The sequence below is a fragment of the Lissotriton vulgaris genome, unplaced genomic scaffold (assembly GCF_964263255.1).
Source record: "Lissotriton vulgaris unplaced genomic scaffold, aLisVul1.2 SCAFFOLD_1545, whole genome shotgun sequence".
NCBI lineage: Eukaryota > Metazoa > Chordata > Amphibia > Caudata > Salamandridae > Lissotriton > Lissotriton vulgaris.
The window spans coordinates 285,762-310,478 of NW_028247213.1; the positions used below are offsets into that span (position 1 = coordinate 285,762).

Genomic DNA, 24,717 nt, shown 5'->3' on the forward strand with positions numbered 1-24,717 from the left:
CCTTTCGAAGGCTCGTTGGTCTAGGGGTATGATTCTCGCTTTGGGTGCGAGAGGTCCCGGGTTCAAATCCCGGACGAGCCCTTTCATTGGTGCTTTTTTAAAGTAGTATTGAAGTATGCATTTCAAAGCCAATATCAATTTTCTCTTTGCAGTAGTGGGTGAATATTTGCTAGAGTCTCATGCTTTTAACCTTGCCCTGCCTGAGCAATTAGGAAACATTTCTCTTTAAGCATTTTGCAAAAATGCTGAACTTGCATGGCATATACAAGCGTTCAGCTAGGGCTGTCTGGGAAGGTTGCATGAAAGAAATCTAAAACCAGAGGCCCTTGGAATAGCCTGTTTTGAGAAGTTTCATCACAGAAGAATCAACTGTAGACATCTGTTTCTGTAGTGTAGTGGTTATCACGTTCGCCTCACACGCGAAAGGTCCCCGGTTCGAAACCGGGCAGAAACAGTTGTTATATTGTCTTGGCTGCAATGTTGAGAGGTGCCATTTTGCCATGAAATTGTCCAGGCCCTGAAGATGGTTTCATGCAGACTCATTCCAAGAAAGTGAATTCTCTTAAAAACACTAAAGTAATTGGCATGTGGATGTATCTGTTGATTCACAGACCTCGCTTTCATAAGAGCCCTGCATTCTGTTCATTGCTCACCTAGAACATGCATTAACTTTGGGAATTGTTGGCACCAACAGGCATCTTAGTTTAGTGGAGTGTTTCTGGTGTTTAAGTGCAGAAGCCCTGGGCTCAATTCCTCGGTGACCCTTCTCAAGGTGATGATACAAATGCATCGTCACCTTTACGTTTAATGTCAGAATTGTTTATTTCTATTTGGTGGTGTATGAATGCTTGCAATAGTATGTTGATTTTTTCTAGCCTTGAATGAATAAAAGCAAATCACTCCTCTTTATGTATTTTTCTAATACATTGATATTTGCATCTCCTTTCCTAGCCTGCATTTTTCACTATCTTACAGGCTGTATATAATAAGTATCAATTCAGGGGCCCTTCTATTACTCAATTCACAACTATTCTATCCTGGCATTGATAAGCAATCTACATCTGCTTCTGTTGTGTATTGGTTATCATGTTTACCTGACGTGTGAAAGCCCCATGTTTGACAGTGCGCGTTAATAAAGAGACCAATGATTTGTATTAAAAGTTGGCATGTGTTTTTGTTACCTTGCACCGGCCAAAAAGTGCCGGAAATGACTTCATTTGCAGTCACTTGAAAAGTAGGGATTCTCAAATAAATGGTAAGAGGTTGGAACAAATCTAAAGGAATGCATGGCATATCTATATGTATGTGTACGCAGGTATCCATATATAAAGATAGATAGATAGATAGATAGATAGATAGATAGATAGATAGATAGATAGATAGATAGATAGATAGATAGATAGATAGATAGATAGATAGATAGATAGATAGATAGATAGATAGATAGATAGATAGATAGATAGATAGATAGATAGATAGATAGATAGATAGATAGATAGATAGATATTCGGAGAGAGAGAGCGTTAATATAAACTGAGACTTTATTTTCCATCAAGCTGTCTTTCCTTTCCTTCAGGAGCAGAATGTTCTGATCATCAGCGCTCCAGAATCTAGTGCTTGGTTGGCAAGCATCACACATTGTGATGTGTTAGCTAAGAGTTCCATGTCGTTCAGACTCATATATTCCTCTGTAGTTGTACCTTGGTGATTCAACAAAATGTGGCATCATAAGCAGCATTCTACTGCCATAGACTGGGCAGAAAAAAACATTTAGAATTTCACTGAAAAAGAAAAAAAGCATACTTAGGCAGAGCTTTCTGGACAGTAAGGACATTAGAGTAAGTGATGAATAAGCACTGCTTTTGTTAATTTACATAGGCAGAACAGAGACTGCTGGGAAAAGCCTGAAATTAAAGGCACAGAAAATGCCTGCTTCTGGATAGAACACTGAGAAGGGTTGAAAGTTTTTTCTCTGACCCTGGCCACTTATACAAGCAATCCTATGATAGTCAGAAGGACCCACCCTAAAAAGGAAGGGACAGCCATTTGGACCCTTTCCACCTTTTCTATATCTCGCCTGATCGAGCCTGATCGAGCGCTGATTGAGCGGATTAGCACATGTACTTCTCATTTTGGGAAGGTATTGCTTAGCTTGCTACCAGCAGCTCAGTTATGTTATGATGTTAGAGGCTTGCAAGGAATGCTTTAGTCCTGCATTAGGCAGTTTTTATTGCTACTTGCATTCAAGGGAAAGATAATTAGCCAGAATCTGTGACCCAGTTATTCAGCTTGGCATTCCGATTTGCACAAAGGGAATAAGCATTTGAGAAAAAATGCAACATGTGTTTCTTATGTTGTTATGAACAGCTTTTTATTCTTTCTCTTTAGGGTCTAGCCACTGCAGAAATAGATAAATAAGTGCTGACTTCCTGTAAGACGTGTCCAATGCTGGGACAAAATAAAAGGGGACACTTATAAATGATAGTGATATCATTTGAGAAAGGGTAAGTTGACACTGAATTTCATGTGTATTCACAGACCAAGCATGAAAAAGTCCCCAGCATGATCTTCATTGCGTGCTTAGAGCTGGTATTAGCTTTTCAGAGGTGCAGGCCTTTCGAAGGCTCGTTGGTCTAGGGGTATGATTCTCGCTTTGGGTGCGAGAGGTCCCGGGTTCAAATCCCGGACGAGCCCTTTCATTGGTGCTTTTTTAAAGTAGTATTGAAGTATGCATTTCAAAGCCAATATCAATTTTCTCTTTGCAGTAGTGGGTGAATATTTGCTAGAGTCTCATGCTTTTAACCTTGCCCTGCCTGAGCAATTAGGAAACATTTCTCTTTAAGCATTTTGCAAAAATGCTGAACTTGCATGGCATATACAAGCGTTCAGCTAGGGCTGTCTGGGAAGGTTGCATGAAAGAAATCTAAAACCAGAGGCCCTTGGAATAGCCTGTTTTGAGAAGTTTCATCACAGAAGAATCAACTGTAGACATCTGTTTCTGTAGTGTAGTGGTTATCACATTCGCCTCACACGCGAAAGGTCCCCGGTTCGAAACCGGGCAGAAACAGTTGTTATATTGTCTTGGCTGCAATGTTGAGAGGTGCCATTTTGCCATGAAATTGTCCAGGCCCTGAAGATGGTTTCATGCAGACTCATTCCAAGAAAGTGAATTCTCTTAAAAACACTAAAGTAATTGGCATGTGGATGTATCTGTTGATTCACAGACCTCGCTTTCATAAGAGCCCTGCATTCTGTTCATTGCTCACCTAGAACATGCATTAACTTTGGGAATTGTTGGCATCAACAGGCATCTTAGTTTAGTGGAGTGTTTCTGGTGTTTAAGTGCAGAAGCCCTGGGCTCAATTCCTCGGTGACCCTTCTCAAGGTGATGATACAAATGCATCGTCACCTTTACGTTTAATGTCAGAATTGTTTATTTCTATTTGGTGGTGTATGAATGCTTGCAATAGTATGTTGATTTTTTCTAGCCTTGAATGAATAAAAGCAAATCACTCCTCTTTATGTATTTTTCTAATACATTGATATTTGCATCTCCTTTCCTAGCCTGCATTTTTCACTATCTTACAGGCTGTATATAATAAGTATCAATTCAGGGGCCCTTCTATTACTCAATTCACAACTATTCTATCCTGGCATTGATAAGCAATCTACATCTGCTTCTGTTGTGTATTGGTTATCATGTTTACCTGACGTGTGAAAGCCCCATGTTTGACAGTGCGCGTTAATAAAGAGACCAATGATTTGTATTAAAAGTTGGCATGTGTTTTTGTTACCTTGCACCGGCCAAAAAGTGCCGGAAATGACTTCATTTGCAGTCACTTGAAAAGTAGGGATTCTCAAATAAATGGTAAGAGGTTGGAACAAATCTAAAGGAATTAATGGCATATCTATATGTATGTGTACGCAGGTATCCATATATAAAGATAGATAGATAGATAGATAGATAGATAGATAGATAGATAGATAGATAGATAGATAGATAGATAGATAGATAGATAGATAGATAGATAGATAGATAGATAGATAGATAGATAGATAGATAGATAGATATTCGGAGAGAGAGAGCGTTAATATAAACTGAGACTTTATTTTCCATCAAGCTGTCTTTCCTTTCCTTCAGGAGCAGAATGTTCTGATCATCAGCGCTCCAGAATCTAGTGCTTGGTTGGCAAGCATCACACATTGTGATGTGTTAGCTAAGAGTTCCATGTCGTTCAGACTCATATATTCCTCTGTAGTTGTACCTTGGTGATTCAACAAAATGTGGCATCATAAGCAGCATTCTACTGCCATAGACTGGGCAGAAAAAACATTTAGAATTTCACTGAAAAAGAAAAAAAGCATACTTAGGCAGAGCTTTCTGGACAGTAAGGACATTAGAGTAAGTGATGAATAAGCACTGCTTTTGTTAATTTACATAGGCAGAACAGAGACTGCTGGGAAAAGCCTGAAATTAAAGGCACAGAAAATGCCTGCTTCTGGATAGAACACTGAGAAGGGTTGAAAGTTTTTTCTCTGACCCTGGCCACTTATACAAGCAATCCTATGATAGTCAGAAGGACCCACCCTAAAAAGGAAGGGACAGCCATTTGGACCCTTTCCACCTTTTCTATATCTCGCCTGATCGAGCCTGATCGAGCGCTGATTGAGCGGATTAGCACATGTACTTCTCATTTTGGGAAGGTATTGCTTAGCTTGCTACCAGCAGCTCAGTTATGTTATGATGTTAGAGGCTTGCAAGGAATGCTTTAGTCCTGCATTAGGCAGTTTTTATTGCTACTTGCATTCAAGGGAAAGATAATTAGCCAGAATCTGTGACCCAGTTATTCAGCTTGGCATTCCGATTTGCACAAAGGGAATAAGCATTTGAGAAAAAATGCAACATGTGTTTCTTATGTTGTTATGAACAGCTTTTTATTCTTTCTCTTTAGGGTCTAGCCACTGCAGAAATAGATAAATAAGTGCTGACTTCCTGTAAGACGTGTCCAATGCTGGGACAAAATAAAAGGGGACACTTATAAATGATAGTGATATCATTTGAGAAAGGGTAAGTTGACACTGAATTTCATGTGTATTCACAGACCAAGCATGAAAAAGTCCCCAGCATGATCTTCATTGCGTGCTTAGAGCTGGTATTAGCTTTTCAGAGGTGCAGGCCTTTCGAAGGCTCGTTGGTCTAGGGGTATGATTCTCGCTTTGGGTGCGAGAGGTCCCGGGTTCAAATCCCGGACGAGCCCTTTCATTGGTGCTTTTTTAAAGTAGTATTGAAGTATGCATTTCAAAGCCAATATCAATTTTCTCTTTGCAGTAGTGGGTGAATATTTGCTAGAGTCTCATGCTTTTAACCTTGCCCTGCCTGAGCAATTAGGAAACATTTCTCTTTAAGCATTTTGCAAAAATGCTGAACTTGCATGGCATATACAAGCGTTCAGCTAGGGCTGTCTGGGAAGGTTGCATGAAAGAAATCTAAAACCAGAGGCCCTTGGAATAGCCTGTTTTGAGAAGTTTCATCACAGAAGAATCAACTGTAGACATCTGTTTCTGTAGTGTAGTGGTTATCACGTTCGCCTCACACGCGAAAGGTCCCCGGTTCGAAACCGGGCAGAAACAGTTGTTATATTGTCTTGGCTGCAATGTTGAGAGGTGCCATTTTGCCATGAAATTGTCCAGGCCCTGAAGATGGTTTCATGCAGACTCATTCCAAGAAAGTGAATTCTCTTAAAAACACTAAAGTAATTGGCATGTGGATGTATCTGTTGATTCACAGACCTCGCTTTCATAAGAGCCCTGCATTCTGTTCATTGCTCACCTAGAACATGCATTAACTTTGGGAATTGTTGGCACCAACAGGCATCTTAGTTTAGTGGAGTGTTTCTGGTGTTTAAGTGCAGAAGCCCTGGGCTCAATTCCTCGGTGACCCTTCTCAAGGTGATGATACAAATGCATCGTCACCTTTACGTTTAATGTCAGAATTGTTTATTTCTATTTGGTGGTGTATGAATGCTTGCAATAGTATGTTGATTTTTTCTAGCCTTGAATGAATAAAAGCAAATCACTCCTCTTTATGTATTTTTCTAATACATTGATATTTGCATCTCCTTTCCTAGCCTGCATTTTTCACTATCTTACAGGCTGTATATAATAAGTATCAATTCAGGGGCCCTTCTATTACTCAATTCACAACTATTCTATCCTGGCATTGATAAGCAATCTACATCTGCTTCTGTTGTGTATTGGTTATCATGTTTACCTGACGTGTGAAAGCCCCATGTTTGACAGTGCGCGTTAATAAAGAGACCAATGATTTGTATTAAAAGTTGGCATGTGTTTTTGTTACCTTGCACCGGCCAAAAAGTGCCGGAAATGACTTCATTTGCAGTCACTTGAAAAGTAGGGATTCTCAAATAAATGGTAAGAGGTTGGAACAAATCTAAAGGAATGCATGGCATATCTATATGTATGTGTACGCAGGTATCCATATATAAAGATAGATAGATAGATAGATAGATAGATAGATAGATAGATAGATAGATAGATAGATAGATAGATAGATAGATAGATAGATAGATAGATAGATAGATAGATAGATAGATAGATAGATAGATAGATAGATAGATAGATAGATAGATAGATAGATAGATAGATAGATAGATATTCGGAGAGAGAGAGCGTTAATATAAACTGAGACTTTATTTTCCATCAAGCTGTCTTTCCTTTCCTTCAGGAGCAGAATGTTCTGATCATCAGCGCTCCAGAATCTAGTGCTTGGTTGGCAAGCATCACACATTGTGATGTGTTAGCTAAGAGTTCCATGTCGTTCAGACTCATATATTCCTCTGTAGTTGTACCTTGGTGATTCAACAAAATGTGGCATCATAAGCAGCATTCTACTACCATAGACTGGGCAGAAAAAACATTTAGAATTTCACTGAAAAAGAAAAAAAGCATACTTAGGCAGAGCTTTCTGGACAGTAAGGACATTAGAGTAAGTGATGAATAAGCACTGCTTTTGTTAATTTACATAGGCAGAACAGAGACTGCTGGGAAAAGCCTGAAATTAAAGGCACAGAAAATGCCTGCTTCTGGATAGAACACTGAGAAGGGTTGAAAGTTTTTTCTCTGACCCTGGCCACTCGTACAAGCAATCCTATGATAGTCAGAAGGACCCACCCTAAAAAGGAAGGGACAGCCATTTGGACCCTTTCCACCTTTTCTATATCTCGCCTGATCGAGCCTGATCGAGCGCTGATTGAGCGGATTAGCACATGTACTTCTCATTTTGGGAAGGTATTGCTTAGCTTGCTACCAGCAGCTCAGTTATGTTATGATGTTAGAGGCTTGCAAGGAATGCTTTAGTCCTGCATTAGGCAGTTTTTATTGCTACTTGCATTCAAGGGAAAGATAATTAGCCAGAATCTGTGGCCCAGTTATTCAGCTTGGCATTCCGATTTGCACAAAGGGAATAAGCATTTGAGAAAAAATGCAACATGTGTTTCTTATGTTGTTATGAACAGCTTTTTATTCTTTCTCTTTAGGGTCTAGCCACTGCAGAAATAGATAAATAAGTGCTGACTTCCTGTAAGACGTGTCCAATGCTGGGACAAAATAAAAGGGGACACTTATAAATGATAGTGATATCATTTGAGAAAGGGTAAGTTGACACTGAATTTCATGTGTATTCACAGACCAAGCATGAAAAAGTCCCCAGCATGATCTTCATTGCGTGCTTAGAGCTGGTATTAGCTTTTCAGAGGTGCGGGTCTTTCGAAGGCTCGTTGGTCTAGGGGTATGATTCTCGCTTTGGGTGCGAGAGGTCCCGGGTTCAAATCCCGGACGAGCCCTTTCATTGGTGCTTTTTTAAAGTAGTATTGAAGTATGCATTTCAAAGCCAATATCAATTTTCTCTTTGCAGTAGTGGATGAATATTTGCTAGAGTCTCATGCTTTTAACCTTGCCCTGCCTGAGCAAATAGGAAACATTTCTCTTTAAGCATTTTGCAAAAATGCTGAACTTGCATGGCATATACAAGCGTTCAGCTAGGGCTGTCTGGGAAGGTTGCATGAAAGAAATCTAAAACCAGAGGCCCTTGGAATAGCCTGTTTTGAGAAGTTTCATCACAGAAGAATCAACTGTAGACATCTGTTTCTGTAGTGTAGTGGTTATCACGTTTGCCTCACACGCGAAAGGTCCCCGGTTCGAAACCGGGCAGAAACAGTTGTTATATTGTCTTGGCTGCAATGTTGAGAGGTGCCGTTTTGCCATGAAATTGTCCAGGCCCTGAAGATGGTTTCATGCAGACTCGTTCCAAGAAAGTGAATTCTCTTAAAAACACTAAAGTAATTGGCATGTGGATGTATCTGTTGATTCACTGACCTCGCTTTCATAAGAGCCCTGCATTCTGTTCATTGCTCACCTAGAACATGCATTAACTTTGGGAATTGTTGGCACCAACAGGCATCTTAGTTTAGTGGAGTGTTTCTGGTGTTTAAGTGCAGAAGCCCTGGGCTCAATTCCTCGGTGACCCTTCTCAAGGTGATGATACAAATGCATCATCACCTTTACGTTTAATGTCAGAATTGTTTATTTCTATTTGGTGGTGTATGAATGCTTGCAATAGTATGTTGATTTTTTCTAGCCTTGAATGAATAAAAGCAAATCACTCCTCTTTATGTATTTTTCTAATACATTGATATTTGCATCTCCTTTCCTAGCCTGCATTTTTCACTATCTTACAGGCTGTATATAATAAGTATCAATTCAGGGGCCCTTCTTCTACTCAATTCACAACTGTTCTATCCCGGCATTGATAAGCAATCTACATCTGCTTCTGTTGTATATTGGTTATCATGTTTACCTGACGTGTGAAAGCCCCATGTTTGACAGTGCGCATTAATAAAGAGACCAATGATTTTTATTAAAAGTTGTCATGTGTTTTTGTTACCTTGCACCGGCCAAAAAGTGCCGGAAATGACTTCATTTGCAGTCACTTGAAAAGTAGGGATTCTCAAATAAATGGTAAGAGGTTGGAACAAATCTAAAGGAATGCATGGCATATCTATATGTATGTGTACGCAGGTATCCATATATAAAGATAGATAGATAGATAGATAGATAGATAGATAGATAGATAGATAGATAGATAGATAGATAGATAGATAGATAGATAGATAGATAGATAGATAGATAGATAGATAGATAGATAGATAGATAGATAGATAGATAGATAGATAGATAGATAGATAGATAGATAGATAGATAGATAGATAGATATTGGGAGAGAGAGAGCGTTAATATAAACTGAGACTTTATTTTCCATCAAGCTGTCTTTCCTTTCCTTCAGGAGCAGAATGTTCTGATCATCAGCGCTCCAGAATCTAGTGCTTGGTTGGCAAGCATCACACATTGTGATGTGTTAGCTAAGAGTTCCATGTCGTTCAGACTCATATATTCCTCTGTAGTTGTACCTTGGTGATTCAACAAAATGTGGCATCATAAGCAGCATTCTACTGCCATAGACTGGGCAGAAAAAACATTTAGAATTTCACTGAAAAAGAAAAAAAGCATACTTAGGCAGAGCTTTCTGGACAGTAAGGACATTAGAGTAAGTGATGAATAAGCACTGCGTTTGTTAATTTACATAGGCAGAACAGAGACTGCTGGGAAAAGCCTGAAATTTAAGGCACAGAAAATGCCTGCTTCTGGATAGAACACTGAGAAGGGTTGAAAGTTTTTTCTCTGACCCTGGCCACTTATACAAGCAATCCTATGATAGTCAGAAGGACCCACCCTAAAAAGGAAGGGACAGCCATTTGGACCCTTTCCACCTTTTCTATATCTCGCCTGATCGAGCCTGATTGAGCGGATTAGCACATGTACTTCTCATTTTTGGAAGGTATTGCTTAGCTTGCTACCAGCAGCTCAGTTATGTTATGATGTTAGAGGCTTGCAAGGAATGCTTTAGTCCTGCATTAGGCAGTTTTTATTGCTACTTGCATTCAAGGGAAAGATAATTAGCCAGAATCTGTGGCCCAGTTATTCAGCTTGGCATTCCGATTTGCACAAAGGGAATAAGCATTTGAGAAAAAATGCAACATGTGTTTCTTATGTTGTTATGAACAGCTTTTTATTCTTTCTCTTTAGGGTCTAGCCACTGCAGAAATAGATAAATAAGTGCTGACTTCCTGTAAGACGTGTCCAATGCTGGGACAAAATAAAAGGGGACACTTATAAATGATAGTGATATCATTTGAGAAAGGGTAAGTTGACACTGAATTTCATGTGTATTCACAGACCAAGCATGAAAAAGTCCCCAGCATGATCTTCATTGCGTGCTTAGAGCTGGTATTAGCTTTTCAGAGGTGCGGGTCTTTCGAAGGCTCGTTGGTCTAGGGGTATGATTCTCGCTTTGGGTGCGAGAGGTCCCGGGTTCAAATCCCGGACGAGCCCTTTCATTGGTGCTTTTTTAAAGTAGTATTGAAGTATGCATTTCAAAGCCAATATCAATTTTCTCTTTGCAGTAGTGGATGAATATTTGCTAGAGTCTCATGCTTTTAACCTTGCCCTGCCTGAGCAAATAGGAAACATTTCTCTTTAAGCATTTTGCAAAAATGCTGAACTTGCATGGCATATACAAGCGTTCAGCTAGGGCTGTCTGGGAAGGTTGCATGAAAGAAATCTAAAACCAGAGGCCCTTGGAATAGCCTGTTTTGAGAAGTTTCATCACAGAAGAATCAACTGTAGACATCTGTTTCTGTAGTGTAGTGGTTATCACGTTTGCCTCACACGCGAAAGGTCCCCGGTTCGAAACCGGGCAGAAACAGTTGTTATATTGTCTTGGCTGCAATGTTGAGAGGTGCCGTTTTGCCATGAAATTGTCCAGGCCCTGAAGATGGTTTCATGCAGACTCGTTCCAAGAAAGTGAATTCTCTTAAAAACACTAAAGTAATTGGCATGTGGATGTATCTGTTGATTCACAGACCTCGCTTTGAAAAGAGCCCTGCATTCTGTTCATTGCTCACCTAGAACATGCATTAACTTTGGGAATTGTTGGCACCAACAGGCATCTTAGTTTAGTGGAGTGTTTCTGGTGTTTAAGTGCAGAAGCCCTGGGCTCAATTCCTCGGTGACCCTTCTCAAGGTGATGATACAAATGCATCGTCACCTTTATGTTTAATGTCAGAATTGTTTATTTCTATTTGGTGGTGTATGAATGCTTGCAATAGTATGTTGATTTTTTCTAGCCTTGAATGAATAAAAGCAAATCACTCCTCTTTATGTATTTTTCTAATACATTGATATTTGCATCTCCTTTCCTAGCCTGCATTTTTCACTATCTTACAGGCTGTATATAATAAGTATCAATTCAGGGGCCCTTCTTCTACTCAATTCACAACTGTTCTATCCCGGCATTGATAAGCAATCTACATCTGCTTCTGTTGTATATTGGTTATCATGTTTACCTGACGTGTGAAAGCCCCATGTTTGACAGTGCGCGTTAATAAAGAGACCAATGATTTTTATTAAAAGTTGTCATGTGTTTTTGTTACCTTGCACCGGCCAAAAAGTGCCGGAAATGACTTCATTTGCAGTCACTTGAAAAGTAGGGATTCTCAAATAAATGGTAAGAGGTTGGAACAAATCTAAAGGAATGCCTGGCATATCTATATGTATGTGTACGCAGGTATCCATATATAAAGATAGATAGATAGATAGATAGATAGATAGATAGATAGATAGATAGATAGATAGATAGATAGATAGATAGATAGATAGATAGATAGATAGATAGATAGATAGATAGATAGATAGATAGATAGATAGATAGATAGATAGATAGATAGATAGATAGATAGATAGATAGATAGATATTGGGAGAGAGAGAGCGTTAATATAAACTGAGACTTTATTTTCCATCAAGCTGTCTTTCCTTTCCTTCAGGAGCAGAATGTTCTGATCATCAGCGCTCCAGAATCTAGTGCTTGGTTGGCAAGCATCACACATTGTGATGTGTTAGCTAAGAGTTCCATGTCGTTCAGACTCATATATTCCTCTGTAGTTGTACCTTGGTGATTCAACAAAATGTGGCATCATAAGCAGCATTCTACTGCCATAGACTGGGCAGAAAAAACATTTAGAATTTCACTGAAAAAGAAAAAAAGCATACTTAGGCAGAGCTTTCTGGACAGTAAGGACATTAGAGTAAGTGATGAATAAGCACTGCTTTTGTTAATTTACATAGGCAGAACAGAGACTGCTGGGAAAAGCCTGAAATTAAAGGCACAGAAAATGCCTGCTTCTGGATAGAACACTGAGAAGGGTTGAAAGTTTTTTCTCTGACCCTGGCCACTTATACAAGCAATCCTATGATAGTCAGAAGGACCCACCCTAAAAAGGAAGGGACAGCCATTTGGACCCTTTCCACCTTTTCTATATCTCGCCTGATCGAGCCTGATCGAGCGCTGATTGAGCGGATTAGCACATGTACTTCTCATTTTGGGAAGGTATTGCTTAGCTTGCTACCAGCAGCTCAGTTATGTTATGATGTTAGAGGCTTGCAAGGAATGCTTTAGTCCTGCATTAGGCAGTTTTTATTGCTACTTGCATTCAAGGGAAAGATAATTAGCCAGAATCTGTGACCCAGTTATTCAGCTTGGCATTCCGATTTGCACAAAGGGAATAAGCATTTGAGAAAAAATGCAACATGTGTTTCTTATGTTGTTATGAACAGCTTTTTATTCTTTCTCTTTAGGGTCTAGCCACTGCAGAAATAGATAAATAAGTGCTGACTTCCTGTAAGACGTGTCCAATGCTGGGACAAAATAAAAGGGGACACTTATAAATGATAGTGATATCATTTGAGAAAGGGTAAGTTGACACTGAATTTCATGTGTATTCACAGACCAAGCATGAAAAAGTCCCCAGCATGATCTTCATTGCGTGCTTAGAGCTGGTATTAGCTTTTCAGAGGTGCAGGCCTTTCGAAGGCTCGTTGGTCTAGGGGTATGATTCTCGCTTTGGGTGCGAGAGGTCCCGGGTTCAAATCCCGGACGAGCCCTTTCATTGGTGCTTTTTTAAAGTAGTATTGAAGTATGCATTTCAAAGCCAATATCAATTTTCTCTTTGCAGTAGTGGGTGAATATTTGCTAGAGTCTCATGCTTTTAACCTTGCCCTGCCTGAGCAATTAGGAAACATTTCTCTTTAAGCATTTTGCAAAAATGCTGAACTTGCATGGCATATACAAGCGTTCAGCTAGGGCTGTCTGGGAAGGTTGCATGAAAGAAATCTAAAACCAGAGGCCCTTGGAATAGCCTGTTTTGAGAAGTTTCATCACAGAAGAATCAACTGTAGACATCTGTTTCTGTAGTGTAGTGGTTATCACGTTCGCCTCACACGCGAAAGGTCCCCGGTTCGAAACCGGGCAGAAACAGTTGTTATATTGTCTTGGCTGCAATGTTGAGAGGTGCCATTTTGCCATGAAATTGTCCAGGCCCTGAAGATGGTTTCATGCAGACTCATTCCAAGAAAGTGAATTCTCTTAAAAACACTAAAGTAATTGGCATGTGGATGTATCTGTTGATTCACAGACCTCGCTTTCATAAGAGCCCTGCATTCTGTTCATTGCTCACCTAGAACATGCATTAACTTTGGGAATTGTTGGCACCAACAGGCATCTTAGTTTAGTGGAGTGTTTCTGGTGTTTAAGTGCAGAAGCCCTGGGCTCAATTCCTCGGTGACCCTTCTCAAGGTGATGATACAAATGCATCGTCACCTTTACGTTTAATGTCAGAATTGTTTATTTCTATTTGGTGGTGTATGAATGCTTGCAATAGTATGTTGATTTTTTCTAGCCTTGAATGAATAAAAGCAAATCACTCCTCTTTATGTATTTTTCTAATACATTGATATTTGCATCTCCTTTCCTAGCCTGCATTTTTCACTATCTTACAGGCTGTATATAATAAGTATCAATTCAGGGGCCCTTCTATTACTCAATTCACAACTATTCTATCCTGGCATTGATAAGCAATCTACATCTGCTTCTGTTGTGTATTGGTTATCATGTTTACCTGACGTGTGAAAGCCCCATGTTTGACAGTGCGCGTTAATAAAGAGACCAATGATTTGTATTAAAAGTTGGCATGTGTTTTTGTTACCTTGCACCGGCCAAAAAGTGCCGGAAATGACTTCATTTGCAGTCACTTGAAAAGTAGGGATTCTCAAATAAATGGTAAGAGGTTGGAACAAATCTAAAGGAATGCATGGCATATCTATATGTATGTGTACGCAGGTATCCATATATAAAGATAGATAGATAGATAGATAGATAGATAGATAGATAGATAGATAGATAGATAGATAGATAGATAGATAGATAGATAGATAGATAGATAGATAGATAGATAGATAGATAGATAGATAGATAGATAGATAGATAGATAGATAGATAGATAGATAGATAGATAGATAGATAGATAGATATTCGGAGAGAGAGAGCGTTAATATAAACTGAGACTTTATTTTCCATCAAGCTGTCTTTCCTTTCCTTCAGGAGCAGAATGTTCTGATCATCAGCGCTCCAGAATCTAGTGCTTGGTTGGCAAGCATCACACATTGTGATGTGTTAGCTAAGAGTTCCATGTCGTTCAGACTCATATATTCCTCTGTAGTTGTACCTTGGTGATTCAACAAAATGTGGCATCATAAGCAGCATTCTACTGCCATAGACTGGGCAGAAAAAAACATTTAGAATTTCACTGAAAAAGAAAAAAAGCATACTTAGGCAGAGCTTTCTGGACAGTAAGGACATTAGAGTAAGTGATGAATAAGCACTGCTTTTGTTAATTTACATAGGCAGAACAGAGACTGCTGGGAAAAGCCTGAAATTAAAGGCACAGAAAATGCCTGCTTCTGGATAGAACACTGAGAAGGGTTGAAAGTTTTTTCTCTGACCCTGGCCACTTATACAAGCAATCCTATGATAGTCAGAAGGACCCACCCTAAAAAGGAAGGGACAGCCATTTGGACCCTTTCCACCTTTTCTATATCTCGCCTGATCGAGCCTGATCGAGCGCTGATTGAGCGGATTAGCACATGTACTTCTCATTTTGGGAAGGTATTGCTTAGCTTGCTACCAGCAGCTCAGTTATGTTATGATGTTAGAGGCTTGCAAGGAATGCTTTAGTCCTGCATTAGGCAGTTTTTATTGCTACTTGCATTCAAGGGAAAGATAATTAGCCAGAATCTGTGACCCAGTTATTCAGCTTGGCATTCCGATTTGCACAAAGGGAATAAGCATTTGAGAAAAAATGCAACATGTGTTTCTTATGTTGTTATGAACAGCTTTTTATTCTTTCTCTTTAGGGTCTAGCCACTGCAGAAATAGATAAATAAGTGCTGACTTCCTGTAAGACGTGTCCAATGCTGGGACAAAATAAAAGGGGACACTTATAAATGAAGAAAGGGTAAGTTGACACTGAATTTCATGTGTATTCACAGACCAAGCATGAAAAAGTCCCCAGCATGATCTTCATTGCGTGCTTAGAGCTGGTATTAGCTTTTCAGAGGTGCAGGCCTTTCGAAGGCTCGTTGGTCTAGGGGTATGATTCTCGCTTTGGGTGCGAGAGGTCCCGGGTTCAAATCCCGGACGAGCCCTTTCATTGGTGCTTTTTTAAAGTAGTATTGAAGTATGCATTTCAAAGCCAATATCAATTTTCTCTTTGCAGTAGTGGGTGAATATTTGCTAGAGTCTCATGCTTTTAACCTTGCCCTGCCTGAGCAATTAGGAAACATTTCTCTTTAAGCATTTTGCAAAAATGCTGAACTTGCATGGCATATACAAGCGTTCAGCTAGGGCTGTCTGGGAAGGTTGCATGAAAGAAATCTAAAACCAGAGGCCCTTGGAATAGCCTGTTTTGAGAAGTTTCATCACAGAAGAATCAACTGTAGACATCTGTTTCTGTAGTGTAGTGGTTATCACGTTCGCCTCACACGCGAAAGGTCCCCGGTTCGAAACCGGGCAGAAACAGTTGTTATATTGTCTTGGCTGCAATGTTGAGAGGTGCCATTTTGCCATGAAATTGTCCAGGCCCTGAAGATGGTTTCATGCAGACTCATTCCAAGAAAGTGAATTCTCTTAAAAACACTAAAGTAATTGGCATGTGGATGTATCTGTTGATTCACAGACCTCGCTTTCATAAGAGCCCTGCATTCTGTTCATTGCTCACCTAGAACATGCATTAACTTTGGGAATTGTTGGCATCAACAGGCATCTTAGTTTAGTGGAGTGTTTCTGGTGTTTAAGTGCAGAAGCCCTGGGCTCAATTCCTCGGTGACCCTTCTCAAGGTGATGATACAAATGCATCGTCACCTTTACGTTTAATGTCAGAATTGTTTATTTCTATTTGGTGGTGTATGAATGCTTGCAATAGTATGTTGATTTTTTCTAGCCTTGAATGAATAAAAGCAAATCACTCCTCTTTATGTATTTTTCTAATACATTGATATTTGCATCTCCTTTCCTAGCCTGCATTTTTCACTATCTTACAGGCTGTATATAATAAGTATCAATTCAGGGGCCCTTCTATTACTCAATTCACAACTATTCTATCCTGGCATTGATAAGCAATCTACATCTGCTTCTGTTGTGTATTGGTTATCATGTTTACCTGACGTGTGAAAGCCCCATGTTTGACAGTGCGCGTTAATAAAGAGACCAATGATTTGTATTAAAAGTTGGCATGTGTTTTTGTTACCTTGCACCGGCCAAAAAGTGCCGGAAATGACTTCATTTGCAGTCACTTGAAAAGTAGGGATTCTCAAATAAATGGTAAGAGGTTGGAACAAATCTAAAGGAATTAATGGCATATCTATATGTATGTGTACGCAGGTATCCATATATAAAGATAGATAGATAGATAGATAGATAGATAGATAGATAGATAGATAGATAGATAGATAGATAGATAGATAGATAGATAGATAGATAGATAGATAGATAGATAGATAGATAGATAGATAGATAGATAGATAGATAGATAGATAGATAGATAGATAGATAGATAGATAGATAGATAGATAGATATTCGGAGAGAGAGAGCGTTAATATAAACTGAGACTTTATTTTCCATCAAGCTGTCTTTCCTTTCCTTCAGGAGCAGAATGTTCTGATCATCAGCGCTCCAGAATCTAGTGCTTGGTTGGCAAGCATCACACATTGTGATGTGTTAGCTAAGAGTTCCATGTCGTTCAGACTCATATATTCCTCTGTAGTTGTACCTTGGTGATTCAACAAAATGTGGCATCATAAGCAGCATTCTACTACCATAGACTGGGCAGAAAAAACATTTAGAATTTCACTGAAAAAGAAAAAAAGCATACTTAGGCAGAGCTTTCTGGACAGTAAGGACATTAGAGTAAGTGATGAATAAGCACTGCTTTTGTTAATTTACATAGGCAGAACAGAGACTGCTGGGAAAAGCCTGAAATTAAAGGCACAGAAAATGCCTGCTTCTGGATAGAACACTGAGAAGGGTTGAAAGTTTTTTCTCTGACCCTGGCCACTCGTACAAGCAATCCTATGATAGTCAGAAGGACCCACCCTAAAAAGGAAGGGACAGCCATTTGGACCCTTTCCACCTTTTCTATATCTCGCCTGATCGAGCCTGATCGAGCGCTGATTGAGCGGATTAGCACATGTACTTCTCATTTTGGGAAGGTATTGCTTAGCTTGCTACCAGCAGCTCAGTTATGTTATGATGTTAGAGGCTTGCAAGGAATGCTTTAGTCCTGCATTAGGCAGTTTTTATTGCTACTTGCATTCAAGGGAAAGATAATTAGCCAGAATCTGTGGCCCAGTTATTCAGCTTGGCATTCCGATTTGCACAAAGGGAATAAGCATTTGAGAAAAAATGCAACATGTGTTTCTTATGTTGTTATGAACAGCTTTTTATTCTTTCTCTTTAGGGTCTAGCCACTGCAGAAATAGATAAATAAGTGCTGACTTCCTGTAAGACGTGTCCAATGCTGGGACAAAATAAAAGGGGACACTTATAAATGATAGTGATATCATTTGAGAAAGGGTAAGTTGACACTGAATTTCATGTGTATTCACAGACCAAGCATGAAAAAGTCCCCAGCATGATCTTCATTGCGTGCTTAGAGCTGGTATTAGCTTTTCAGAGGTGCGGGTCTTTCGAAGGCTCGTTGGTCTAGGGGTATGATTCTCGCTTTGGGTGCGAGAGGTCCCGGGTTCAAATCCCGGACGAGCCCTTTCATTGGTGCTTTTTTAAAGTAGTATTGAAGTATGCATTTCAAAGCCAATATCAATTTTCTCTTTGCAGTAGTGGATGAATATTTGCTAGAGTCTCATGCTTTTAACCTTGCCCTGCCTGAGCAAATAGGAAACATTTCTCTTTAAGCATTTTGCAAAAATGCTGAACTTGCATGGCATATACAAGCGTTCAGCTAGGGCTGTCTGGGAAGGTTGCATGAAAGAAATCTAAAACCAGAGGCCCTTGGAATAGCCTGTTTTGAGAAGTTTCATCACAGAAGAATCAACTGTAGACATCTGTTTCTGTAGTGTAGTGGTTATCACGTTTGCCTCACACGCGAAAGGTCCCCGGTTCGAAACCGGGCAGAAACAGTTGTTATATTGTCTTGGCTGCAATGTTGAGAGGTGCCGTTTTGCCATGAAATTGTCCAGGCCCTGAAGATGGTTTCATGCAGACTCGTTCCAAGAAAGTGAATTCTCTTAAAAACACTAAAGTAATTGGCATGTGGATGTATCTGTTGATTCACTGACCTCGCTTTCATAAGAGCCCTGCATTCTGTTCATTGCTCACCTAGAACATGCATTAACTTTGGGAATTGTTGGCACCAACAGGCATCTTAGTTTAGTGGAGTGTTTCTGGTGTTTAAGTGCAGAAGCCCTGGGCTCAATTCCTCGGTGACCCTTCTCAAGGTGATGATACAAATGCATCATCACCTTTACGTTTAATGTCAGAATTGTTTATTTCTATTTGGTGGTGTATGAATGCTTGCAATAGTATGTTGATTTTTTCTAGCCTTGAATGAATAAAAGCAAATCACTCCTCTTTATGTATTTTTCTAATACATTGATATTTGCATCTCCTTTCCTAGCCTGCATTTTTCACTATCTTACAGGCTGTATATAATAAGTATCAATTCAGGGGCCCTTCTTCTACTCAATTCACAACTGTTCTATCCCGGCATTGATAAGCAATCTACATCTGCTTCTGTTGTATATTGGTTATCATGTTTACCTGACGTGTGAAAGCCCCATGTTTGACAGTGCGCATTAATAAAGAGACCAATGATTTTTATTAAAAGTTGTCATGTGTTTTTGTTACCTTGCACCGGCCAAAAAGTGCCGGAAATGACTTCATTTGCAGTCACTTGAAAAGTAGGGATTCTCAAATAAATGGTAAGAGGTTGGAACAAATCTAAAGGAATGCATGGCATATCTATATGTATGTGTACGCAGGTATCCATATATAAGATAGATAGATAGATAGATAGATAGATAGATAGATAGATAGATAGATAGATAGATAGATAGATAGATAGATAGATAGATAGATAGATAGATAGATAGATAGATAGATAGATAGATAGATAGATAGATAGATAGATAGATAGATAGATAGATAGATAGATAGATAGATAGATATTGGGAGAGAGAGAGCGTTAATATAAACTGAGACTTTATTTTCCATCAAGCTGTCTTTCCTTTCCTTCAGGAGCAGAATGTTCTGATCATCAGCGCTCCAGAATCTAGTGCTTGGTTGGCAAGCATCACACATTGTGATGTGTTAGCTAAGAGTTCCATGTCGTTCAGACTCATATATTCCTCTGTAGTTGTACCTTGGTGATTCAACAAAATGTGGCATCATAAGCAGCATTCTACTGCCATAGACTGGGCAGAAAAAACATTTAGAATTTCACTGAAAAAGAAAAAAAGCATACTTAGGCAGAGCTTTCTGGACAGTAAGGACATTAGAGTAAGTGATGAATAAGCACTGCTTTTGTTAATTTACATAGGCAGAACAGAGACTGCTGGGAAAAGCCTGAAATTAAAGGCACAGAAAATGCCTGCTTCTGGATAGAACACTGAGAAGGGTTGAAAGTTTTTTCTCTGACCCTGGCCACTCGTACAAGCAATCCTATGATAGTCAGAAGGACCCACCCTAAAAAGGAAGGGACAGCCATTTGGACCCTTTCCACCTTTTCTATATCTCGCCTGATCGAGCCTGATCGAGCGCTGATTGAGCGGATTAGCACATGTACTTCTCATTTTGGGAAGGTATTGCTTAGCTTGCTACCAGCAGCTCAGTTATGTTATGATGTTAGAGGCTTGCAAGGAATGCTTTAGTCCTGCATTAGGCAGTTTTTATTGCTACTTGCATTCAAGGGAAAGATAATTAGCCAGAATCTGTGGCCCAGTTATTCAGCTTGGCATTCCGATTTGCACAAAGGGAATAAGCATTTGAGAAAAAATGCAACATGTGTTTCTTATGTTGTTATGAACAGCTTTTTATTCTTTCTCTTTAGGGTCTAGCCACTGCAGAAATAGATAAATAAGTGCTGACTTCCTGTAAGACGTGTCCAATGCTGGGACAAAATAAAAGGGGACACTTATAAATGATAGTGATATCATTTGAGAAAGGGTAAGTTGACACTGAATTTCATGTGTATTCACAGACCAAGCATGAAAAAGTCCCCAGCATGATCTTCATTGCGTGCTTAGAGCTGGTATTAGCTTTTCAGAGGTGTGGGTCTTTCGAAGGCTCGTTGGTCTAGGGGTATGATTCTCGCTTTGGGTGCGAGAGGTCCCGGGTTCAAATCCCGGACGAGCCCTTTCATTGGTGCTTTTTTAAAGTAGTATTGAAGTATGCATTTCAAAGCCAATATCAATTTTCTCTTTGCAGTAGTGGATGAATATTTGCTAGAGTCTCATGCTTTTAACCTTGCCCTGCCTGAGCAAATAGGAAACATTTCTCTTTAAGCATTTTGCAAAAATGCTGAACTTGCATGGCATATACAAGCGTTCAGCTAGGGCTGTCTGGGAAGGTTGCATGAAAGAAATCTAAAACCAGAGGCCCTTGGAATAGCCTGTTTTGAGAAGTTTCATCACAGAAGAATCAACTGTAGACATCTGTTTCTGTAGTGTAGTGGTTATCACGTTTGCCTCACACGCGAAAGGTCCCCGGTTCGAATCCGGGCAGAAACAGTTGTTATATTGTCTTGGCTGCAATGTTGAGAGGTGCCGTTTTGCCATGAAATTGTCCAGGCCCTGAAGATGGTTTCATGCAGACTCGTTCCAAGAAAGTGAATTCTCTTAAAAACACTAAAGTAATTGGCATGTGGATGTATCTGTTGATTCACAGACCTCGCTTTGAAAAGAGCCCTGCATTCTGTTCATTGCTCACCTAGAACATGCATTAACTTTGGGAATTGTTGGCACCAACAGGCATCTTAGTTTAGTGGAGTGTTTCTGGTGTTTAAGTGCAGAAGCCCTGGGCTCAATTCCTCGGTGACCCTTCTCAAGGTGATGATACAAATGCATCGTCACCTTTACGTTTAATGTCAGAATTGTTTATTTCTATTTGGTGGTGTATGAATGCTTGCAATAGTATGTTGATTTTTTCTAGCCTTGAATGAATAAAAGCAAATCACTCCTCTTTATGTATTTTTCTAATACATTGATATTTGCATCTCCTTTCCTAGCCTGCATTTTTCACTATCTTACAGGCTGTATATAATAAGTATCAATTCAGGGGCCCTTCTTCTACTCAATTCACAACTGTTCTATCCCGGCATTGATAAGCAATCTACATCTGCTTCTGTTGTATATTGGTTATCATGTTTACCTGACGTGTGAAAGCCCCATGTTTGACAGTGCGCGTTAATAAAGAGACCAATGATTTTTATTAAAAGTTGTCATGTGTTTTTGTTACCTTGCACCGGCCAAAAAGTGCCGGAAATGACTTCATTTGCAGTCACTTGAAAAGTAGGGATTCTCAAATAAATGGTAAGAGGTTGGAACAAATCTAAAGGAATGCCTGGCATATCTATATGTATGTGTACGCAGGTATCCATATATAAAGATAGATAGATAGATAGATAGATAGATAGATAGATAGATAGATAGATAGATAGATAGATAGATAGATAGATAGATAGATAGATAGATAGATAGATAGATAGATAGATAGATAGATAGATAGATAGATAGATAGATAGATAGATAGATAGATATTGGGAGAGAGAGAGCGTTAATATAAACTGAGACTTTATTTTCCATCAAGCTGTCTTTCCTTTCCTTCAGGAGCAGAATGTTCTGATCATCAGCGCTCCAGAATCTAGTGCTTGGTTGGCAAGCATCACACATTGTGATGTGTTAGCTAAGAGTTCCATGTCGTTCAGACTCATATATTCCTCTGTAGTTGTACCTTGGTGATTCAACAAAATGTGGCATCATAAGCAGCATTCTACTGCCATAGACTGGGCAGAAAAAACATTTAGAATTTCACTGAAAAAGAAAAAAAGCATACTTAGGCAGAGCTTTCTGGACAGTAAGGACATTAGAGTAAGTGATGAATAAGCACTGCTTTTGTTAATTTACATAGGCAGAACAGAGACTGCTGGGAAAAGCCTGAAATTAAAGGCACAGAAAATGCCTGCTTCTGGATAGAACACTGAGAAGGGTTGAAAGTTTTTTCTCTGACCCTGGCCACTTATACAAGCAATCCTATGATAGTCAGAAGGACCCACCCTAAAAAGGAAGGGACAGCCATTTGGACCCTTTCCACCTTTTCTATATCTCGCCTGATCGAGCCTGATCGAGCGCTGATTGAGCGGATTAGCACATGTACTTCTCATTTTGGGAAGGTATTGCTTAGCTTGCTACCAGCAGCTCAGTTATGTTATGATGTTAGAGGCTTGCAAGGAATGCTTTAGTCCTGCATTAGGCAGTTTTTATTGCTACTTGCATTCAAGGGAAAGATAATTAGCCAGAATCTGTGACCCAGTTATTCAGCTTGGCATTCCGATTTGCACAAAGGGAATAAGCATTTGAGAAAAAATGCAACATGTGTTTCTTATGTTGTTATGAACAGCTTTTTATTCTTTCTCTTTAGGGTCTAGCCACTGCAGAAATAGATAAATAAGTGCTGACTTCCTGTAAGACGTGTCCAATGCTGGGACAAAATAAAAGGGGACACTTATAAATGATAGTGATATCATTTGAGAAAGGGTAAGTTGACACTGAATTTCATGTGTTTTCACAGACCAAGCATGAAAAAGTCCCCAGCATGATCTTCATTGCGTGCTTAGAGCTGGTATTAGCTTTTCAGAGGTGCAGGCCTTTCGAAGGCTCGTTGGTCTAGGGGTATGATTCTCGCTTTGGGTGCGGGAGGTCCCGGGTTCAAATCCCGGACGAGCCCTTTCATTGGTGCTTTTTTAAAGTAGTATTGAAGTATGCATTTCAAAGCCAATATCAATTTTCTCTTTGCAGTAGTGGATGAATATTTGCTAGAGTCTCATGCTTTTAACCTTGCCCTGCCTGAGCAAATAGGAAACATTTCTCTTTAAGCATTTTGCAAAAATGCTGAACTTGCATGGCATATACAAGCGTTCAGCTAGGGCTGTCTGGGAAGGTTGCATGAAAGAAATCTAAAACCAGAGGCCCTTGGAATAGCCTGTTTTGAGAAGTTTCATCACAGAAGAATCAACTGTAGACATCTGTTTCTGTAGTGTAGTGGTTATCATGTTCGCCTCACACGCGAAAGGTCCCCGGTTCGAAACCGGGCAGAAACAGTTGTTATATTGTCTTGGCTGCAATGTTGAGAGGTGCCATTTTGCCATGAAATTGTCCAGGCCCTGAAGATGGTTTCATGCAGACTCATTCCAAGAAAGTGAATTCTCTTAAAAACACTAAAGTAATTGGCATGTGGATGTATCTGTTGATTCACAGACCTCGCTTTCATAAGAGCCCTGCATTCTGTTCATTGCTCACCTAGAACATGCATTAACTTTGGGAATTGTTGGCACCAACAGGCATCTTAGTTTAGTGGAGTGTTTCTGGTGTTTAAGTGCAGAAGCCCTGGGCTCAATTCCTCGGTGACCCTTCTCAAGGTGATGATACAAATGCATCGTCACCTTTACGTTTAATGTCAGAATTGTTTATTTCTATTTGGTGGTGTATGAATGCTTGCAATAGTATGTTGATTTTTTCTAGCCTTGAATGAATAAAAGCAAATCACTCCTCTTTATGTATTTTTCTAATACATTGATATTTGCATCTCCTTTCCTAGCCTGCATTTTTCACTATCTTACAGGCTGTATATAATAAGTATCAATTCAGGGGCCCTTCTATTACTCAATTCACAACTATTCTATCCTGGCATTGATAAGCAATCTACATCTGCTTCTGTTGTGTATTGGTTATCATGTTTACCTGACGTGTGAAAGCCCCATGTTTGACAGTGCGCGTTAATAAAGAGACCAATGATTTGTATTAAAAGTTGGCATGTGTTTTTGTTACCTTGCACCGGCCAAAAAGTGCCGGAAATGACTTCATTTGCAGTCACTTGAAAAGTAGGGATTCTCAAATAAATGGTAAGAGGTTGGAACAAATCTAAAGGAATGCATGGCATATCTATATGTATGTGTACGCA

At 39.6% G+C, this 24,717-nt stretch overlaps 19 non-coding genes across 19 annotated transcripts; all 19 read left to right on the top strand.

The window, feature by feature from the left end:
• Window positions 1-9: 9 nt before the first annotated feature.
• Window positions 10-81, top strand: TRNAP-UGG (transfer RNA proline (anticodon UGG)). Its single transcript has one exon. It is a non-coding gene; the product is annotated as a tRNA-Pro (tRNA).
• A 300-nt stretch (window positions 82-381) lies between these two features.
• On the top strand, window positions 382-454 carry TRNAV-CAC (transfer RNA valine (anticodon CAC)). Its single transcript has one exon. It is a non-coding gene; the product is annotated as a tRNA-Val (tRNA).
• A 2,168-nt stretch (window positions 455-2,622) lies between these two features.
• Window positions 2,623-2,694, top strand: TRNAP-UGG (transfer RNA proline (anticodon UGG)). Its single transcript has one exon. It is a non-coding gene; the product is annotated as a tRNA-Pro (tRNA).
• Window positions 2,695-2,994: 300 nt separating this feature from the next.
• Window positions 2,995-3,067, top strand: TRNAV-CAC (transfer RNA valine (anticodon CAC)). Its single transcript has one exon. It is a non-coding gene; the product is annotated as a tRNA-Val (tRNA).
• Window positions 3,068-5,186: 2,119 nt separating this feature from the next.
• Window positions 5,187-5,258, top strand: TRNAP-UGG (transfer RNA proline (anticodon UGG)). Its single transcript has one exon. It is a non-coding gene; the product is annotated as a tRNA-Pro (tRNA).
• A 300-nt stretch (window positions 5,259-5,558) lies between these two features.
• On the top strand, window positions 5,559-5,631 carry TRNAV-CAC (transfer RNA valine (anticodon CAC)). The gene has a single exon. It is a non-coding gene; the product is annotated as a tRNA-Val (tRNA).
• A 2,159-nt stretch (window positions 5,632-7,790) lies between these two features.
• Window positions 7,791-7,862, top strand: TRNAP-UGG (transfer RNA proline (anticodon UGG)). Its single transcript has one exon. It is a non-coding gene; the product is annotated as a tRNA-Pro (tRNA).
• A 300-nt stretch (window positions 7,863-8,162) lies between these two features.
• TRNAV-CAC (transfer RNA valine (anticodon CAC)) lies at window positions 8,163-8,235 on the top strand. The gene has a single exon. It is a non-coding gene; the product is annotated as a tRNA-Val (tRNA).
• A 2,160-nt stretch (window positions 8,236-10,395) lies between these two features.
• TRNAP-UGG (transfer RNA proline (anticodon UGG)) lies at window positions 10,396-10,467 on the top strand. Its single transcript has one exon. It is a non-coding gene; the product is annotated as a tRNA-Pro (tRNA).
• A 300-nt stretch (window positions 10,468-10,767) lies between these two features.
• Window positions 10,768-10,840, top strand: TRNAV-CAC (transfer RNA valine (anticodon CAC)). Its single transcript has one exon. It is a non-coding gene; the product is annotated as a tRNA-Val (tRNA).
• Window positions 10,841-13,003: 2,163 nt separating this feature from the next.
• On the top strand, window positions 13,004-13,075 carry TRNAP-UGG (transfer RNA proline (anticodon UGG)). The gene has a single exon. It is a non-coding gene; the product is annotated as a tRNA-Pro (tRNA).
• A 300-nt stretch (window positions 13,076-13,375) lies between these two features.
• On the top strand, window positions 13,376-13,448 carry TRNAV-CAC (transfer RNA valine (anticodon CAC)). The gene has a single exon. It is a non-coding gene; the product is annotated as a tRNA-Val (tRNA).
• A 2,153-nt stretch (window positions 13,449-15,601) lies between these two features.
• On the top strand, window positions 15,602-15,673 carry TRNAP-UGG (transfer RNA proline (anticodon UGG)). The gene has a single exon. It is a non-coding gene; the product is annotated as a tRNA-Pro (tRNA).
• A 300-nt stretch (window positions 15,674-15,973) lies between these two features.
• TRNAV-CAC (transfer RNA valine (anticodon CAC)) lies at window positions 15,974-16,046 on the top strand. The gene has a single exon. It is a non-coding gene; the product is annotated as a tRNA-Val (tRNA).
• Window positions 16,047-18,217: 2,171 nt separating this feature from the next.
• TRNAP-UGG (transfer RNA proline (anticodon UGG)) lies at window positions 18,218-18,289 on the top strand. Its single transcript has one exon. It is a non-coding gene; the product is annotated as a tRNA-Pro (tRNA).
• A 300-nt stretch (window positions 18,290-18,589) lies between these two features.
• Window positions 18,590-18,662, top strand: TRNAV-CAC (transfer RNA valine (anticodon CAC)). Its single transcript has one exon. It is a non-coding gene; the product is annotated as a tRNA-Val (tRNA).
• A 2,162-nt stretch (window positions 18,663-20,824) lies between these two features.
• Window positions 20,825-20,896, top strand: TRNAP-UGG (transfer RNA proline (anticodon UGG)). The gene has a single exon. It is a non-coding gene; the product is annotated as a tRNA-Pro (tRNA).
• A 300-nt stretch (window positions 20,897-21,196) lies between these two features.
• Window positions 21,197-21,269, top strand: TRNAV-CAC (transfer RNA valine (anticodon CAC)). Its single transcript has one exon. It is a non-coding gene; the product is annotated as a tRNA-Val (tRNA).
• Window positions 21,270-23,784: 2,515 nt separating this feature from the next.
• TRNAV-CAC (transfer RNA valine (anticodon CAC)) lies at window positions 23,785-23,857 on the top strand. Its single transcript has one exon. It is a non-coding gene; the product is annotated as a tRNA-Val (tRNA).
• The last annotated feature ends 860 nt before the right edge of the window (window positions 23,858-24,717 follow it).